Source organism: Passer montanus, unplaced genomic scaffold, assembly GCF_014805655.1.
Source record: "Passer montanus isolate IOZ18808 unplaced genomic scaffold, ASM1480565v1 scaffold4, whole genome shotgun sequence".
NCBI classification, from domain to species: domain Eukaryota; kingdom Metazoa; phylum Chordata; class Aves; order Passeriformes; family Passeridae; genus Passer; species Passer montanus.
In genome coordinates, this window is record NW_024368818.1 from 894,760 (window position 1) to 912,497 (window position 17,738).

At 39.0% G+C, this 17,738-nt stretch overlaps 1 protein-coding gene across 4 annotated transcripts in view; it reads right to left on the bottom strand.

Moving 5' to 3' along the window:
• PDS5B (PDS5 cohesin associated factor B) overlaps positions 1-17,680 on the bottom strand; it is a 101,142-nt gene extending 83,462 nt beyond the window's left edge. For 2 of the 4 annotated variants that reach the window (XM_039718382.1, XM_039718381.1), the window contains exon 1: positions 17,522-17,667. The gene's annotated coding sequence lies outside the window, so the exon portion shown is untranslated. Of the gene's footprint in view, positions 1-17,521 lie in introns of all 4 variants that reach the window. The other 2 variants (XM_039718380.1, XM_039718379.1) reach the window with 2 other exon arrangements.
• Positions 17,681-17,738: the final 58 nt, after the last annotated feature.

Sequence of the window (17,738 nt, forward strand, 5' to 3'; positions counted from 1 at the left end):
GTGTATTGCCACAGAAAACAGACTAAGATGACAAGCATTTTAAAAGAAGGAAATTCTTTCAAAGCATCTTTGCAATTCAACAGACTCAGCTGACAGTTTCTATTATTTTTTTTAACAAATGATATTTTAGAAGTTCTCCACCATGTTTTCAAAAATCCAGGATTATTTCATATACACCAATGGAAGGGAAAGAGCACAAGTCTTATAAGCAGAGGCTGAGGGAGCTGCAGTTCTTTAGCTTAGGGAAGAGGAGACTCAGGGAGGACCTTACTGCCCCCAAAAACTACCTGAAAAAAGGTGTGGTAATGTGGGGATTTGTCTTTTCTTCCAGGTCATCTATGACAACACAAGAGGAAATGGCCTCAAATGGCACTAGGGAAGGTTTAGATTTGAAATTAGGAAAAATTTCTTCACCAGAAGAGTGGTCAGGCACTGAAACAGGCATCCCAGAGAAGCTGTAGAATCACCATCCTTTGCAGTGTTCAAAAGGTACATGGATGTAGCACTTGGGGACATGGTTTAGTGGAGAACACAATGGTTCTGGGTTAACAGTTGGACTTAACAATCTTAGAGGTCTTTTCCAACCTTAATGATCCTATGAAAAAGGAAAATGTTCACATGGATGCCTTTTTTAAGGCAAGAAAGCAATTCAGATCATGAATTGCTTTGCACCATGCAGAATCATCTCAGCACATAAAACTTAGATGTGTCCTGCTTCTGCTGTTATATGAGGATATAGAAGGGAGATAGATGTCACAAGAAACTTGAACAAATATTTAACAAATTGAAGTCCCAACAAATAGGAATAAAAATCATTATTCAATCAGACTTTGTTTTTTTTCAGTTCTGTTACACAGTACTGTAAGCTAAGTCTTCAAAAACTATGAAGAAAATAAATATATTTTAAGCTAATAGTGCATTTAAAATACAAACCCTACTCTTTGTACACACAGAGATGATACAGTAGGACTTAAGATATCCAGGAACTGCTTGTTTCAACACAGAAGCACCACTGCAATTGTAATATCTCAAAGACCTAAAGTCAGGAACCAAGAGACAGTTTGTAGAAGTATATTGAAAAATAGTATGTATAAAATAGCATGACAAATTAAAAACTAAATTATAAGAGAGGCAGGCAGGGTGGAAGAAACTAGTACAGACGAAAGAAAGATGACAAAACACATACCCCTTTTTACAGTGACAACAGGAAAACTAAAGAACAGGAAAAAAAAGTGGAAGATACATTTATTGGACATTAGATTAGGATGGATTAACAAGTCATTCACCTCATGTGACAAAAATCAAAAGATCATATTTAATGTAAAATTATGACTATCAGCCAGACCACAAATGGGAACAATCAATTAATCTGAACAGAGTTAATTAGTAATAAGTACCACTGCCAAAATTGGTCAAGCTCCAATAAATAAACTACACATGAGTTCTGCACATAATCAGTAGCATCCAACAGCTACTCAGTTGCAGTTAAGTCTACTGGCCATTATATTACTAAAACATTCAGATGTTTTCTACATAGTAGATAACTTTATGAACAGCTTTAATTTCACATATACTACTTGCACAAGACTTTAAAATACAGATTGTGATTAATGCAAATAAAACATGGATTGATATCTTGCATATTAAGTATCTATGCAAATATACTTCATAGGTCAATAAATATCATTAGAGGATGCTAAGTCAATGATCTAACTGGGGGACTTAAACCACACTCCATTTAATTGTATTTTGTTTGGTTGACAGTTTACATAGCCTATGGTGATTTAATTAACTGTGCTAATCATTAAACAAACTGTGCCTTAACACACATGAAGACATCATGTGTCAACAGTGACTTTCCAGAGATCTATACATGTGTTTAAATCCACATAGTGGATCTACAAAACTATCCAGATAGTTTTGTAGAAGTCTTACCCAAGTGATGAATCAAACTTTAGCAAAGCAAACCCATATTCCTCACAAGTCTGTCTCCTGCCTTACTATCCTCTTAAAAATCCAGAATCCAAACATGAGGACCTAGAACATCTCCAGAAACAGTAATCAACTTAGCAAATTCTATCATCATTATTTTTCAGAACCTTCACTGAAGATACATAATCTCTATAGCTATTCTTGAGATATTTTTAATAATGTATATAAAAATCTAAGAAAGCATACATCAAATTTATGTAGGCTAATATATATACTTCTAAATTTATGTTTGCACGACTTTTTTTAACATGTCAGTGAGAATAACACTTTCCTCATGTTCACAAAGGTATTAGAAGCTCAAGTGAATTTAATAAGTGGTTCACATGGAAAAAAATTTGATTGTGTAAAGAACTAAATATACATTTCCACAGTTCATGCCACCCCAACAAGAAAGTGTAGCCAAAAAAAAAAGGACTGGCAAATATTCATCAACACTTTCTCCACAACCAAGCAGGATGACCAGTGGCCTCTTACTGTCACAGGCCATTCCATTAACAATCCAAAAACAGTTTAGAAGATGCAAAAACATTTTCCTAAACTGTCAAATTGTCTCATGGGATATTGCAAGGAAGCAAAATCTTTTCCATCTCGTAAATCGCACTACAGATTTCACTCCAAATATCTATTCCTTTTTCAACACACAGTTTGTAATTTCTTTTTATTATTTTTATGCATTTTTATGTCTGCACCCTCAGTGGGTAGCATCCTTGCATGAATTAATATAAACCATGACAAATACTTGAAGATCCCTAACTTTGTTTCAACAACACAGGATGTATGAAAAAATTTGTCAAGACTCAATTTCCACAAAAGATGCAACAAGATATAATTAAGAGATTACTCAGCAACTTAACAGAATTGGGAGAGGCAGGCATCTTTCTACTTCATTAGTATTATTAATAAAACACAAATAACATAATTTAAGTCATTTACAGAAATTCTTTACATCCGGCTGGCATATATTGACAATAATTGATCAAGGTGAGAAGTGATTTTGGCGTTAGAGACTTGCATTATCCAACTGCCACTAAACTAAACCTATTTCCATAATGTATCTACTGCTAGGGAGTTATAACTTGGCTATAAAAAGCCAGTCCAAGCTGAAATTTGGCAAGCTGAAATTAACTTTTTGCTGTTGAATAAAACAGAAAACTTCAGTGTGTTGGACCAAAGGTGCTTACCTAAATCCAGATCATTCTTCATACCAATTCAGGTATAATGCCTAGACTAATACTTTCCACTCTCTTATAGAAATGTATCATGTTATACTATTTACCTAACTATCATTAAATCAAGATACTAGTACTATCCATAATATCAATAAAATGCTAGCTTCCCATTTCTGTAAGGCAGCATAGTAAGGACTGTTACAGGAAGAATTTACAGAAGCCACTAATTAAATGTCTTCTGGAATGAAGACCAAAAAGACTTTTACCTTATAGTAAAAGTGACACTCTCAGTTCAACAAATGACATAAAAAGTACTGGGTTTCACTACAGAATGTCATTAATGGCAATCCTTTGACAGTCATACATAAGTAATAACCTGTTTAAATTAGGAAATACTTTTTTCAAACTTACACCAGAAAATACAACAAAGCACATTAAGTTTCTTTATTAACATATTAACTTTGTGGAAAATGAAAAGATGTGCAGGTGGTAACTGTGTAAAGAAGAGACATCATCACAATGTAGAGTGGATTTAGAGGATTCAGAAACGAACAAAGAAGAAAAGATTAACACATGATACCAAAATCAGCACATGCCCACTAAAGGGCCAAAAGCAACTTAAACAGAGTTACAATCAGTGAGCAAATGATCCCAGGCAAGTCCTCACTTCCACTGATAAGTTTTTTTTCAAACTTCCTTAAAGTAAGCCTCCCAAAGATTTAGCAAGTAGAAAGTATTCAGTACCAACTTATCTCAGCACACAGCTCTCTCCAGTGGTGTTGCAGACACTTGCAGCTTCCACAAAATGTAAGTGACCCAACTAAGTTTCAGCATTTTTCCAGATGTTACTGCTGTCATTTTTCTTTTAATAAAACTGCCGCTTTTTAATGCCATTTATGAAACAGCATTTTCACTGAAACACACTCAGATTTTAAAAAAAAATTATCAGAAACTGTATAAAAGAATTAAAGAATTTACCATTAAACCATTCAACAACCTAAGGAAAAATAAAAGTGACTTATTATTGTGAGATCTCCACTTTCACACTTCTGCACAAAAGTAAAAAGGACTGCAGGAATTAAAACGGTTTATTTCTGTGTATGGCTGCAGGAAAAGAAATTACAAAGAGATAAAAAACTGGAGTGCAATAGTAAAAGAATCTGCTAGAGAAAGAAGAGTGTAGGCTGACTAAATATGATTTTAATAAAGTAGACATCTGCAATATATTTGTCAGTTAGCCAAGTACTAGGGAAAACATTCCTTAGGTGGTCACATTATTCAAGCACACTACACAAAATCTTAAGAAAAGACAAACTATGACCAGTCCTCAGAGGGTTCAAACAGAAGTGAATTGCTGATGTACATAACTCCAACAGGGGGGTCATAGGCAATGTCCGTGCCAAAAGACCAAAATTAAGCTTTAAGCTTTTGTACCCATGACTGGGGTCCAAGAAAAGTTTTTATACTACTACATAAACTCCAACAATGACTTAGTAAAGTTCTAAGTAGCAATTAGAGCCTTCAAAACAGGACAGTTCTACCACAAAGACCAGGAAATACAAAAATAAAGATAAAATGGAAGGCAAATTGAGATATCCACTGTAAATAAACCTAACAAAAAAAAATGCACTTCAGTAGCTAGAAACAAGGTAGTACTGCTGTATAGCAATGACTGTAAAGAAAGAAGTTACTGAAGTATCCTATAAAATCAGCTGAATACCCATTTTCAAAGAAATGACAGGTAAAACTTTCCTGTGACAACTGGTAACAGGTATCTTTAATCAGATGTCACTGTGTCTACACTTACAATCTCCACATTTTCAAATCAAAGCAATCACACAGGCACCATCCGAGAACTCACGAACCTCTGTGGACCACAAAGCTTTTTAAAGGTATTTAAAAATTAAGGTGCGGTACCCTTCAATTTAAAATATTTAAATTAACTTTAAAAATTAAGGTACACTCCAAGAAAATAAAAGCAGCACTCCCATTGCTAATGCAGAGCAAAAAAAAGTAATAAAACTACCACTAGAGCTGCACTAGTTTGATATCAGTAATATTTTGAGAGTTTAAGAAAAAATCTGCATGCTGAAGTCAGAATTTCAAAAACAGGGATAAATGTAACTTCTATGTTTATCATATTACCCTGGGATAATTAGTGTTTGGTTCATCTATGAACCAAACGATAAAACAATCATTAATTTCCTTGCACCAAATATCATTTATTATGGAAGCATTAAATTGGAAATCATAGATGAAGAGATGGATGATATTGTCATTCCGTAAAACATTGAAAGTTTAGAGCAACAGAAATGTTTGCAAATATAAAGACTGCATATGAACATCTAAACAATTACATACAAACTAACTCTGAAAAAAATATATAATGGGAAAACAACAGGGTCTAAAGAGGGGCCAATGTCTAGGTTATAGTGTCATGGTGATTCTTCTACCCAGCATTAATTCTAGGACAAGGTACTTCAAGAACCTCCTCTCCTCAGTGAAGATACTCAAGCACTATCTGCACACGATCCTGTGCAATGTGATCTAGGGCAAGCCTGCTTGTGATCAGAGAGGTTGGACCAGGTCCCTTCCTACCTGACCCATTCTGTGAAAGAAATAAACAAAGCAATGCCCACAAATCCAAAATTCCACCAGCTAACACCCACCTCAAGGTACTGGGAAGAACTAGCTTGGAATACTATGTGCAGCTGCCAGCACCTGTCACCCAGATAGTGTAAACTAGGAGAAGCACCCATGAAGTCTATTACATGAGGACAGCACAGAGGTGACCAAAGAGACTGCCAGGAGGGTAAGTAGATAAGAGGCAGAAATTGCCATAAATCCCACAAATACCAGGAGATCCCGCCCAAAGAAAATTAATCACATAAGACAAAAGGTTGAAGATAAATAGCTCAATGAAGAAAAACTGATCATGAGAGGCAGACTTTTAGTTTTTAATTAAAATTTAAGAATTACTTTCTTGTCAATATCTGAAACAAAATATCCAAATAGAATATGGTTGGTACAACTTGATCAATATGCAGAGATTAGCCCCTTGCTTTCATATGGTACATTTGAAAAGCAGACCATGAACTCCACAAAACATTATTTTTCCAGAATCACCAGAAACACTGGAAGTTCTTAGCCTGATACTCTATAAGAAGAGAAGAACTGACAATTAGCCTAAGTATCAAAATTCCACAATATTATGGATGTAATGGTTTATGGTTGTAATATTGACACAGCTGTCTTTTACCAGGGAAGTAACTTTAAGATTTAGTAAGGCAGGAATTATTTGTTTCCTTCCTCCAGCTTCTAGAAAAGAATGGGGAAAAAGCGGCAGGAGTTACTATTTCTCTTTGCATTAACTATTTTCAAAAAGCAGTCACAGAAATCTCAGATACCTTGCAATACATAATTTCAAATGATTAACAGCTGTATTACTCACACAAGCAGAGGAAAAAAAACATGCAAGAATGGCATGGAATCCATGAGGAAAAGAAGAGGAACGTAACAGGAAGCAGGAGACAACTACAACACACAGACATCAGGCTCAAATCAAGTTTAACCTCTGTGTTGCCCCTTGGGAGGAAAGAGGACTTGGTATTACTTTAGTGTACCATTTATTTGGCTTTTAAGGCAAAAGTGCTTTACTGAGTCTTTCCGTGAAACTTCACTGGTTTTTCGTTTTGTTTTGGGGGTTTTTGTTAAGAATAAAAATTTTTAAAATGTCCCTCCCAAGGAAAAAAAAAAACACCCAACACTAAGAATATTTACAAACTAAAATAAAATACTAAAAATAAATAAAATAAGTAACTAAAATAAAATTTTTAAAAAATACTAGTACGCTACCACAGAAGCAAAATGACATTATGTATTGGTTGACCATTGTGAAGTTTTACAAAGTTGCTTTTGTAACAAGTTAGAATTTCTATACCTAAATGAGATGCACTTCCATTCCTAACTTTGCATATAATGTTAAAAAACACAAAATTATATGCTTTGTATCTCACTGCAAATTATTTTATACAGAATTACTAAAGATCAAACAAAGAATGCTAGTGGGATATATTGAACTCTTAAGACCTAAGAAAATCATGGGTATTCAACTGCAAAGTCAGATATTGTTCTACACAACAGTGCATCCACTCCTAATCAACATGAATTATAAACAGACACTTATATTATAAATGCATATAGCAATCTTAGTACCAAAAACACATTCAGCTGGGTGTTTTACAAATAGAAGTTGTCTGTCCAGATGGCTTCTATCAGTTCAGCTTTTCTTCCCAGCTAAAATACTTTATTTTGCTTTCTGCAAAACTGGGACAGAAAAGCAGACTGAAAAAATAACTGTATCTCTAAAGACAGAGAAAGAACCCATAACTGATCACAAAGTAGAAATTAGATGAAGACATACTACAACCAGGTGAACTAAATGCGTTATAAGACCACAAGGACCAGCAACAGTTTCACAATCCAGTCACTTACTGTCATATAAGGATCTATCAGTAAGATCACTAAAAAAAAAGCTGAAGATTCTTTTAAGTCTTAACTTATCTTTGACACCCGCCTCAACACTCATCCAACATGTATGTGCTCTGCCAATAATATATTGACTCCTGTAACTTTTTCTAATGCAATTATTCATCCTTACAATTACTAAGCCCTATGGGGTTGAATAGGGTTGAATTTTCACAGAATGGTTGAGACTGGAACTCTAGAGACCACCTGGTCCAATCTCCCTGCTGAAGAAGGGTCACCTAGTGAGGCTGCACCTTGAGTGCTGTGTCCAGTTCTGGGCCCCTCAGGTTAGGAAAGAAGGTTGAGATGCTTGAGCATGTCCAGAGCAGGGCGACAAGGCTGGTGAGGGGCTTGGAACACAAGCCCTGTGAGGAATGACTGAGGGAGCTGGGGGTGTTTAGCCTGGAGAAAAGGAGACTCAGGGGTGACCTTATCACTGTCTACAACTTCCTGGAAGGTGGCTGTAGTCAGGTGGGGGTTGGTCTCTTTCTCCAGGCAGCAACTGACAGAACGAGAGGACACAGTCTCAAGCTGTGTCAGGGGAAATATAGGTTGGAATATTAGGAAGAATTCTTTCACAGAAAGATTGATAAAATATTGGAATGGTCTGCCTGGGGAGGTGGTGGAGTCACCATCCCCGGATGTGTTCAAAAAAATACTGGATATGGCACTTGGTGCCATGGTTTAGTTCAGGTGTTTAGCACATGGGCTGGACTTTATGATCTTCAAGTCTCTTCCAACCTAGTCATTCTGTGATTCTAAAGCTGGTTTGCCAAGGAGTGCATCCAGACGGCTTTTGAGGATCTCCCAGGATAGTGACCTTGCAAATGTCCAGAGCAGCCTGTGCTGCTTCTTGACCACTGTCATGTGAAAACATTCAGAATGAACCTCTTGTGTTCCAGTATGTGCACATTGCCTCTGGATCTATTACTGGGCACCACTGAGTGGAGTCCTTCTCTATCTTCTTTGTATCCCACTTTCAGAAATTTACATACATTAATACATTTTAGTCCTGCTTCTTGTATAAACAAAAGCATATGTACAGCTATGTCAATTTTCTTGACAGTAAATTTACAAACTCTGGTTCGTTTTCTGTTTAATATTTAGTTATCCTTCAGTTGCAGCTCATCACTTACATCAGGACACAAGCAGATGGAATGAAGCTGCATAGAAGTTCAGATTGGACTTTAGGAAAAAGTTCTTCACTGACAGGTGATCAAGCACCCCTGACAGAGTTCAAGAAGTGTCTGGACAACACTCTTAATTATATGATTTAGTTTTAGATAGTCCTGTGTGGAGCAGGGAGTTGGACTTAACAACCCTTATGAGTTCCTTCCAGCTCAAGAATTTCTACAGTTCCACAGTTGCTGCACAGTGACAGACAAACTCATGGCGTGCATCACTGTGTGGGCTGTGCTTCCATCCAGCTCAGATCTGTGCTGCTATGCAGTAAGGACATGGACCTCATTTTGCTAGATTGGATCACTGCCTCACAGTACCCTGTAATCCAATCCCCAAGAAGACCTCTCCTCCTACCCAGGAGAGCATTAACAAAAAATCAAATCCAAAACAATGATGAAAAATTGTGTACACTCCCCACTGGATTGTGTTCCATAAATAGAAACCACTAGGACAAAAGTAACACCTATAGGAAACTAATGCTTATTCATTTTAAAAGGACAAGGTTTTCAACTGAAAGGAGGAAATTATTAATAAAGAAATATAGCTGCTTGCACTATGACTGTAAGCATACAATCATGATACAACAGTTCAGAGAGTTTCTACCTATTACTTAAAGGTACAAGAACTTTTCATACAGTCACAACTGTTCATTGCTCTCTCCTTATTCCCCTGAAGCTGGAAGGTTCACATAGCCAAACCAGACTAACAAACACATCTGGTAAATCCTGCTGACAGCTGAAGCTATCACTAATCCACCTGTCTGCTTACAGCCAGATGTTGCTGTTTCTTTAGCACAAAAAGCTGGATTTGTTGACACCTCAGCCAGATTCTCAGTTCAAGAGTCGTCTGTCTTAATTAAGACAAAAACCTCAGCTTACCATAGAAACAGCTGAAAGGTTTGGACACACTTCTACTAACTCCACTGGGTAGATCAACAAGCTCTATCAGACAAAGGTATTAGAAAGTTTAGGGGTTACAGGAAAGGCATTCAACCAAGAAGCAAAGTTAATAAGAGAGGGAAGAAAAAGGAAAAAAAAAGGAAAAAATTGCAACAAAACACACAAAAAATTACAAACAAACAAAACCCTACTGCCATACACCACAGCTGACACACCCTATCAGCTTTGAGGTTCCTAAAATGCACAAGATACGTAAGTATCTGAAGGGAGGGCATCAAGAGGATGGAGCCAGGCTCTTTATTGTGGTGCCAAGCAATAGGACAAGAGGCAACGGGCAGAAACTGATGCACAAAGTTCCACCTGAAGACAAAGAACAACTCCTTTTCCATAGGGATGACTGAGCACTGAAACAGGCTACCTAGACAAATTGTACAGTCTCCTTCCCCAGAGACACTCAAAAGCCATGAGGACACAGTCCCAAGTAACGTGCTCTCAGGGACACTGCTGGAGCCAGGGGGCTGGACTAGATGACCTCCAGTGGTCCTTTCCAACCTTTTCTGTTCTATGATCCTGTAAAGCCTAAGACGTGTTGAAGAAGGTGAGAGAGGAAGTACATTGTACAACGAAGGACTGGAAGCCCATGAGGACAAACTCGGCAGAGAAGTCACTAAAGAGAGACCAGAGTAGAAGATCAGCTGCAGCCGGCAGGAGGGGAATCCAGCCCCAGCAGATGTCAGTCCTCTCCAGAGCATGCAGTGTGCAAACACCACGTTACACTGCCCTTCTACCAGTAACAAATACTTGCAAGAAAAGCTCTCATATCTCACCCCACATAAAGCTGCTAAGAGAAATGCATTGCTACTAGTAGCATTCCATCAATTAGTCATAGATACAAAGCTGAAGGTTACAACCTAAAGACTGACAGAAGCACATCCATGCAGTGAATTTGTTTACTATGTTTGTTTAAAAAGGAATGAAAACACAGAAATAGTTGTAAAATCACTTATAAAGAGATAAGAAACAGAATTAAAGTTTCTTATACAATATTAAAGAGAATATACACAAAGAAGCTGATATACCTGATCCTTCACTACTTTTTTTTCCACGCCACAGGATTTCTTTTTCATTCAAAGCAAAGAAGCTATTCAACTTTTTCTCCTTATAATGTTATGTGTGTCCCTTATTGCATTCTATTTAAGCCACACTCTGAAGAGATTTAATTTCTTACTGGGCTTTTGTAAGGTTTCATGACTGTATTAGTTAGCGTGCCATAAAATTTGGCACACTAGTTACTGTGCCATAAAAATTAACTTGTTTTTGCAACACTTTTGCTAATTTTTCATAAAAATAAGTATTTGTTTCATTTCATAGATTACTAACCCAAGATATAGACTGAAATTTAAGAACTAGCAACCAATTTTGCTTATACAGGAATTTAGGACACAATTTTTAAAGTATGCCAGTTTATCCAGCGGTGCATCTAAAACTAAAGCATCTGTTGAGCCAAGCTGAAGTAGTCCAGGTCTAGAGCCTGTCTCCCAGGAAATCAATGTACTACTAATAAGCTCTTGTGGGAAGTTTGCTTTAAACAGACTTGCCTGGGATCACAAGAAACTGACAGAAGGAATGAATTCCAGTATCCCAAAGTGACATTCAATCATTCAAATTACTAGATATGCTTCTCCCTTCCCACAGTCCCCTGTCAATTCATTTTACACTTTTGAGCTTTTGGAAAATATGTGTGCCGACTTTGATATGCAGTTCTAATTCCTAAACACAGCGAGTTGAAAATACCCCAACACATTATAACTAAAGACTACCATAATATATACTTAGAAGGACAAAAATTAATTTAAACTGTTTACCATTTTTAAAATGAATTTGCAATTTTAATACTGTTTTAAAGCTTTTTGTAACTTTGGGGAAAACTTTCGAAGTGCTTCACATTCTCAAAGTACAGATCAACCAGTCATCAAAAAAAAGTGCAGAATATTTATTCCCAAAAATTGTACATGCATCAAAATCTTTCTTCTTAGTTCTTGGAAGCATTTCTGTAACTGAAGGAATTATGAACTGCATGATCCAAGCTAGGCAAATGGAAGACAAAATGCACCTCCTATTTGTTGTCCCTTTGAAAAACTTCCTCACAACTCTTTTGAAGAGTTTATCATAGGCTTATTTATTCTTTCTTTCATTTTGAAAAGCCAGGAAAGCAAAAGTTACAGCCTTATTCTGACCAGTTCATGCTCGGAGGAAGAAAAGCAAATGTAGACTTTATTCTGTACCATGAATTAAGTGAATTTGTCTCGCTTAGACTTTTGAAAAGCACTGGGTGGCACTTGGACTGTCCACATACCTAGTCCCTCACAAAAGTTTTCACAAAGTGATGACACAAAAAGCTACAGTTACTTCCATACACGTTGTTTCTGTGCTCAGGAACTACACATAATGCTACATCCTGAGCTGCCAAGTAACAAAATCAACAAAATTACCAGAGAAAATATCCCACCTAATGTGATAGCATCTCTGTACATTAATTTTCCCCAAGAAAAGTCCTTGAAATTTTACATAGGCAGATGCAGGAAAATGAAAAAAAAAAATCCCTAAATGTAATTACAAGTTTCCATGAAGTGTCTCCTGCTCAATTCTCGTAACTGATAACAATTCAATTATTTTTTGTTAAAAACAAAAACCTAACATACGTGGTGACAAAGATTTCATAGAAATCTGATTACCTTCATTGGAATGTACATCTAAGCAACAAAGCAGTAATAACAGAAGTGAACAGTCAAACTCAAGGTGATCCAAAGATTAATTTTTTTCAGGACTTCCTCACAAGCAGTTTCCACTTACTGTGGGTAACTTAGGTTTTTGGTTGGTTGGTTTTTTTCTTTTCAGTAGTTCTTTATTGGTTCCCTTTCTCTCTAAGACTTTCAGGATGAAGGTTTTTGACACTGAAGCGAACTACAATGTGGATATACTGGGATGTCTCAGAGACAACTCAAGACTGCTTTGGCAGAAGTAGTGGACAACCACCTTCTCAAGAGGCACTTCCTCAGTTATCACATTTTAGCTGAATCAAACACTCTTTAAAAGAGCTACAGACTCCTGTCCCCAGCACTGGAAGGACATCAGGCAGCAAATCCAGAGAAGGGCCACAAAGTTGATTAGAGGTATGGACCACTTCTCTGAGCAAAGGTTGAGAGAATTGGGATTGTTCAGCCTGAAGAAGAGAAGACTTCATGCTGACCTAACTGTGACCTTGCAGTACACGAAGGGAGCCTACAAGAAAGATGGATGGACTTTTCACAAGAGCATGTAGTGACAAGACAAGAGGGATGGCCTCCAAACTGAGAGTAGGTTTAGATTAGATATTGGGGAAAAGTTCTTTACTCTGAAGGTAGTGAGACAGTGGAAAAGGCTGCCCACAGAATTTGTGGATGCCCATCCCTGGAAGAGTTTAAGGACAGGTTGGACGGGGCCCTGAGCAACTTGGTCTAATGGAAGGTTCCCTGTGCATGGCAGGGCAGTTGAAACTATATAATCTTCAAGGTCCCTTTCAAACCAGACCATTCTATGCCCTATGAATTTGTAGTTTAGGTGACTACAATGGAAGCAATTAAGACAAGAACATTTTTGACTGCTAACTTCATGTCTTTTTTGTCCATTAAAAAGCATGAAAGCAAAGCACCTAATTTCAGCAGCAGAAACATTCACCAGGATTCCTAATTAAGTCAGAGAAAAAGTACACACAGTTAGTATTGTCTGGAACCGATCTTTAAAGAACAGGGTCTGAATTAGAAAAGCCCAGATGGGGTCCTGATCCCTGGTTATGGTACTCCCGTACAAATGGTGACAGACACAAGATGATTAGTACAAACATCCCCATCTGTTCCCAATGAGGTATGGCACTTTTTTATTATTTCTTGAAGCATATTAATACCTAAGTTGTTGTGAGCTGAAAAAATAGAACCAAAGATCAGGCAGTATTAAACAAGCAGAATGTTTTTACAGTGCTTGGGGTTGGATGCAAAAGAGTAAATTCCACAGACGGGGACAAAGTAACAGAGGTCTTAATGCTCAGAACCTACTTCAGGGACTTCTTCACACTTTAGAAAAGGTTGAAAAGCAGTATACACCGAGACAGACAGTAACAGCCTTTCAAAAGAATGGAGGTGTTAACATCTTGATTCTTAGAAATGAAAATATTACTTGGATTTCATTGAATTCTTTCAAGTTGGATTTGTTACAGCAAATATTCACATAAACAGCTTTTTTTTATTGTGGAATCCTTAATGTTCCAAAGAGGTTTTGAAACAAACCACTAACTTCCCTAAAACAACAAAGTTAATTTTCATTCATACACTTCACTTTTCATATTTTTTTCTTATTTTTACTTTACAGAACTATATTAAGTTTTGTTCTTAGTAACAGAGCTAAGCAGATTAAAAAACACCTCAGCTTTTCTACAAGACTACATTCAACTGAATAGGCTACCAATGGAAAAGCAAGAGGTATGTCATTTATATACATGCATAGCCTTGACTTTTAGATGTTCAATCTCTGAGGGAAAGAAAATATTCTCTTTTTTAAAGCATATATTTTACAATTCTTTAAAAGCCTTGATTCCTTCCCGGATCTGTCAGTGCTGTTCAGACCATCCAGAGGGTCTACAGATCTGGAAAATTAACACACTTCACCACCAAGCACTATCACACTAACACACCTTTTAAAAGTTTCCTCTGTTTTCCCTTACCACCTAGTTTCAAAATTGACTGAAAGCATCCAATATTCTCTCAGTCTATCCAAAGATTATTTCAGGTTGCAGTATTGACATTTTGTGCTAAGAGTAAAAACACCATTACTTTAGGTATCTGTTAAAAGAAGAATGATACTGACAAGTGGTGAGATAACATTCCACATATCACAACTACTTTTTGAATGAAGTTCCTTTTTTGAAGGAACTTCTCTGAAGGCAGTAGGAAAGGCATACCTTCCTCTTTCTTGGCATAATATTTGGGGCAAACAATACAAAGGGATAGGGATATTACAGTGAAACTGACAGGGAAAAATAATGAGTATCACATTTTCCCTCCATCTCAAATTTTGCATGCTTTTACTGTTCAACTTCACATTTTCTTATTTGTTGCTCCCATTAAAATTCTCCTTTGTGCAACAAGTAGTCCTTATCACCTCTCCCAATGCAGGTTTAAAGAAATAAAAACCATTTTTTACAATAAAAAACACCAGAAATAAAAACACCAAACATCTTTAAATGAAAATCTTTTACTAAACCAGAAGACTCATACCCACACATACACCCTCTTACTCTTCTGTGAGACTATAAATTGTGTGACTGAAGGAAGAGAGGAAAAAGGCATAACCTGAAAGCCCCGTAGAGAGCATCATATCCCAAAAGAAAATGCATCTCTCCCAGTGTACAGGAGGTAACAGAACCTCCTGTTCTACAGATAAAAATTAATAATGCCTGAGGTTATGCCCATATTTCATTACTGTGCTTTTCCAAATGCTAGCAATTACTGTTGGCTTTTATATGGTTAATTACAGCTTAATAATGACTTAGGTGACTTGCTCAAATTCAGTCCATAAGTAAGCAAGTCAGATGAAGTCTAAATTCATTATTTACAAGAGAAAAAAGAAGTTGCATACAAGTGCTCAACATATTTTATTTAGTTGTTTCATCAAAAACTGAACTGTATACTAGCTAGTAAAGAGGGTGCAAGAAATGCATAGGCAAATACTCCAGTATAGTATCTATATAAAAATTCCCAAACAAAACACCACACCCCACCCAGACACATCATAACCCCCCCAACCCTACAATAATTAAGTTCAACCTTGCTTCAGACATAGACACAAGATGTCATGGAAGTGCTAAAGTACTAAACTACTTTCTCCAGCAGTGCACCGTTTCAAAAGCTGTGATGAAACACAATACACACACTTCTGCTAAACCACCTTACCTGATGGCCTGTCACTGTCAGTCTTCTCTCAGGTGGTCTGAGCATGGCATACATTCAGCTCTTTCACTCCTTTTTGAGGAGTTATTTTACACAGTATAGTATCTAGCACATCTACAGTACGTACAAAACGTACCCGGCAAAATTTCTCGCACCCAAAAACTGAACAACTCCATCAGTATGAAAGGGTAAAACCTGAAAGAACCCATGTCATCTTACTCCCTTCGCAAAACGTGATTTGACACTCATTTTCAACTATAAAGCCACTCAAATTTTCAACGCTCCTTCTACTCCATCCACAGCGAAGAGAAATCAATTACAGCCAAAGCACCTACCCGGCAAGCACAAAACAAAGACCAACACGAGAACGCTTCAGCAGTTGTGCTAAATGGGAAAACACAACGCCTAACTAAATAATCACAGCTCTCAGAAAGCAACCGCGCAGCAAGCAAGCATAAAAGTCGGAAAAAGGCTTTCAAGACAAAATCCAGCTCTGTACGAGCTGATCTGCTGCAGTTTAATTTTCCAGAACTGTTCACCGTCATTAATTGTTGATTTGTTTTAAAGAACAGATAGTGATTTATTTGTAGCAGGATGAAGTTACAGACCTAAATTCCTGACCGGAGGCTCTGAACGTAAACAATACATAACCTATAAATTAACCATTCCCCATCTGGCAATTCAGATGTAAAATTCATAGTTTTCCATCTACCAGGCGGCGGCAACCGCCCCCCCACAGCTCCCCCCCCCCCGTCCTCCCTTCTCGAGCGCTTTCTAACAGAGCCTGATGCAAAGTGGGAGGGAAAAAGAAAGAGGAGGAAAGGAAGGGGGCAAAAAAAAAAAAAAAAAAAAAAAAAAAAAAAAAAAAAAAAAAAAAAAAAACAAAAAAAAAAAATGTGCCTCAGCAATGCACTTTCCCTTCCTTGGCTTAGGTTACTTTCATCTTCATAGTACTCGGCATTCAAGAAGACTCCTANGAAAAAAAAAAGAGAAGAGAAAAGGAGGGGAAAAAAAAAAAAAAAAAAAAAAAAAAAAAAAAAAAAAAAAGCTAAGCCAGCATGAAAGAACCGGGCTCGCACACAAGTAGGGACCCAGCACACCGCGGTCCCCGGCAGCTCTTCCCGCTGAGGAGCGCTGCGAAGTGCGGCGCGGAGCGACCGAGCCGGGCGGGGAGGGGACGGGGATGTCCCCGCGCTCAGCCCGGGCAGCAGAGCGCGGGGCGGCGGGAGCGCCGTGTGCCCGCGGAGCGGGGAGCGGGCCGGCTGCCCGGGGCAGGCAGGGAACGCCCGGGCAGGGAGGAAAGGGACACCCGGGAAGCCGAGATCGCTCACTCACTCATAGCCACGGGCGAGCAGCCTCCCCGCCCCCCCTCCCCGCCACTTCGCGCCGCGAGGAGCCACCAGCGCTGGGCGCGACACCGCCCGCCGGGCCACCGGGGCGAGGGGGTGACTCCCGGGCCCCCGCGCACCCCAGCCAAGGTCACCCCATCGCCCGGGGTGCCGGGCGGGAGGGGGGGAAATTTAGTATTTGACGGCGGCCACGGAAAAGGGGGGAGGGGAGAAGCCCCGCGGAGGGGCGAGGGGGATGGGAAGGGGGAGCTCCACCACGGGCCAGGGGGAGCTCTGCCCTCCCGCTCCCCCTCTGCTCCCCGTCCGCCTCCAGCGCTGGCCGCGGAGCTCGGTCCGGGCGGGCGTCCCTCACGCCCCCGGGAAGGGAAAATGGAGCGGGGACGGGGTGGGGGTACCCGCGGCCGAGGTGCCGCGCTCCTTACCCCGCTGCAGCCGCCTCGCCTCGCTGGTCGCAGGCGGGTCCGCTCCGCGCTGCCGCCGCTCCGGGCTCGGAGAGGCGCTGCCGCCGCCGCCGCCGCAGCCAATCGCCGCCAGCCCCCTCCCCTTCCGCAGCTCGCCCCGGTCCCCCTGCCGGCTTCAAAATGGCGCCAACTCGTCTCCGGCTGCTCCAATGGAACCGCCGAGCGGAGCGAGCGCGGC